The sequence below is a fragment of the Frankliniella occidentalis genome, unplaced genomic scaffold (genome assembly GCF_000697945.3).
Source record: "Frankliniella occidentalis isolate FOCC.00 unplaced genomic scaffold, Focc_3.1 Scaffold102, whole genome shotgun sequence".
Lineage (NCBI taxonomy): Eukaryota > Metazoa > Arthropoda > Insecta > Thysanoptera > Thripidae > Frankliniella > Frankliniella occidentalis.
The window spans coordinates 42814-45313 of record NW_026267231.1 but is presented as its reverse complement, the minus strand read 5'-3'; positions in this window follow the sequence as shown (position 1 = coordinate 45313).

Here is a 2500-nt window from a genome sequence, read left to right as displayed (position 1 = left end):
TCATTTTGACGTCAAATGACCGAAAATGACCTATTCGTGACATTTTCGTGTTCTCTGGGAGGGTTTTTCCCTTTTGAATCGACGTTTAGCTTTCATCCTAACTTTCCATGATGATCTAATTTATTTTTGTTGTCGAAGTATGACGATGCTTCAAGCTTCACTCTTATGCTGCTGGTGCTACGAAGACAGTTGGGGCAGGGTGTGCGAGACGATCGACAGTTTCGCGCTGTCATTCGTTTGACGCACCATAAGCGATGTAAACAACTCATGACAGGTATTCCGCTTTGGTTCGTGTCAGTCGCATCACCTTTATGTCAGCACTACTGTGTTAGTTGTGCCATACTACTGGCAACAAAATCGCACTGCTGTTCAAAAAAATTCAAAGTGAATCAGGTAATTTTGCCCCTTGAATAAACTGTTATTTTCCATGCAATAAATACTGTTTATTGCCACATGCATCCTTTGCGCTTGCGGCTAAAATTCCGAACGAATTCCATAGTAGAGATGGAGCTTTTACGAGCACGACTTTGAATAAAGCACCTGTGTCTACGGCTTTACGACTTACGATGTGGCTGCTGCATGCTGTGTCCGCGAGGCTGCCACGTCCCCGAAGAGAGCGCAACGCAACGAAAGAATGTCAAATTATTTTAGCAGAGTCAAAAGGCTTCGCAATGGATACGGAATAAACACACCTCCTCGAGTGCCGGAGTTTGTGAAGCGCCTTCCTCCAGGAGCACCACCGACACCACATCGATCAGCCGGCACAGAGAATCTACTCTCGACACCTTGACTGCGTCTCATGTTTATGGGGGTACGGAGGACAAAAGATGGACGACTATTGCAGGTGGCGACGAAGGCAAATTGGTTCACCGCAAATAATCAGTGGTGCCACAGGGGCATGAAGCGCGACTAGAGGGAACGGTATGTGTGTCTGATGCTGACAAATAGGATGAGGTGCTCAGTCGTAGGAAAATAACAGCGTATTATACTTTCAATTCCTAGTCAACCGCTCGTTGAGGGCGGTATCTTGGAGCTTGTAAAAAGTTGTCTCTCTTACGGATGAACACTAATTCGAAGGCAGCTGACCTCTTGTCTCTGCAGTAGTATCAACGTCGTCACGGCAAGTGACATCCACCGCATTCCATTCTTCTGATAGTCCACAATGAAGAAAGTAAAGGCCTTTGACCCAAACTTACCTCACTGTCATAGTGTCGTTTTCTTAAATTATTGGTAATAAGTTGGATTTAAATGACCTTTTGAGCATTTAGACATTTTGCAAAACAAACCGTAGGAAAAGTAGGGTAAACATGGTGAGATGAAATCAACAGGCAGGCCCCAATCTACCTCGATCCTCCTGAAAAGTTTCTAAAACGCAAACGGCACACTCGCTATATGACCGTGTGCACTTTCCCACTGCAAAAGTGCAAAGTGGGGAAGCGCGCACGCGCACAGCAGCCTCCGAGACGCCGGCATCACTCGCCTCGGCGGCGTGGACCACACCGATCGGCTGATCGGTTCCCACGGAGTCCACCGCGTCGTGGCCATCAGTTAATGGACAGGAAGGTAACGAGCTGAGACGCGCGCGCTGGCGGGGAGCCAGCCCGCCACACCCGGGAGAGGTGTTGATTTGCGGATACAAGTAGTGTGCGCAGGGCATTGTGGGTAGACGGAGTCACGCCGATCTGGCCGTGAGATATCGCCCCGAGGCACGCGGTAGTCAACGGCGCATACGCGGCGCCCAGGAGCCGCTCCCTGGAGCAGTCATGCTCCCTGCCTGCCTATTCAGTGGAAGCCGGCATGAGAGTTTTAGTTGTGGCCCGGATTAGGAGTCACGCTGAGTGTAGCTTGGCCTGGATTTAGTCGCGGACCATGACCTGGACTGCGCGGCCGGGGGCGCCGGTCAGAGTGCCTCTGTCACTCTGCAGTCGGCGCAGCGGCGGCCGCGACCACATCCAACACAATCCAACAGCGCCCCGCCCCCAGCACGCGCACTGCGCCGGCCGATAGGCAACCCAACGGGCTCCGGTGGAGGTTTGGTTGCCGCCCCGTCGAGAGCCTCGGAGCACCCAGCGAAGTGTAGCGCTCTAACAGCCATAAAACGATTGACATAATAATATGATTACAAAATAAACAAAGAATGCAGTTATGAGAACCATGTTTTAGTTGTAATGACCATTTCTATGAAGTACTTCGGAAACTCTAGTGTCGTACAGTATCACAGTTTTAACTGCAGAACCAATGGTATTGCAGTTTAAACTGTTATACTGTACGACACTTGAGTTTCCAGAATAACGAAGTTACCGTACGATGGTTGCTACACGCAAAAAAAAAGTTAGCTGTGAGAGCTAATAGTATCAGCTGGATACGGGACAGCTAATAATATTAGCTGTGGTAGCCAATACAAGTGTGCAGCGGCAGGTTGTCATTTAATTGCCATCATGGCCTATGTAGGTTTACTGTCGTAGCTAATTCACGTCGACTGGAAATTCGAAAAGAAGCC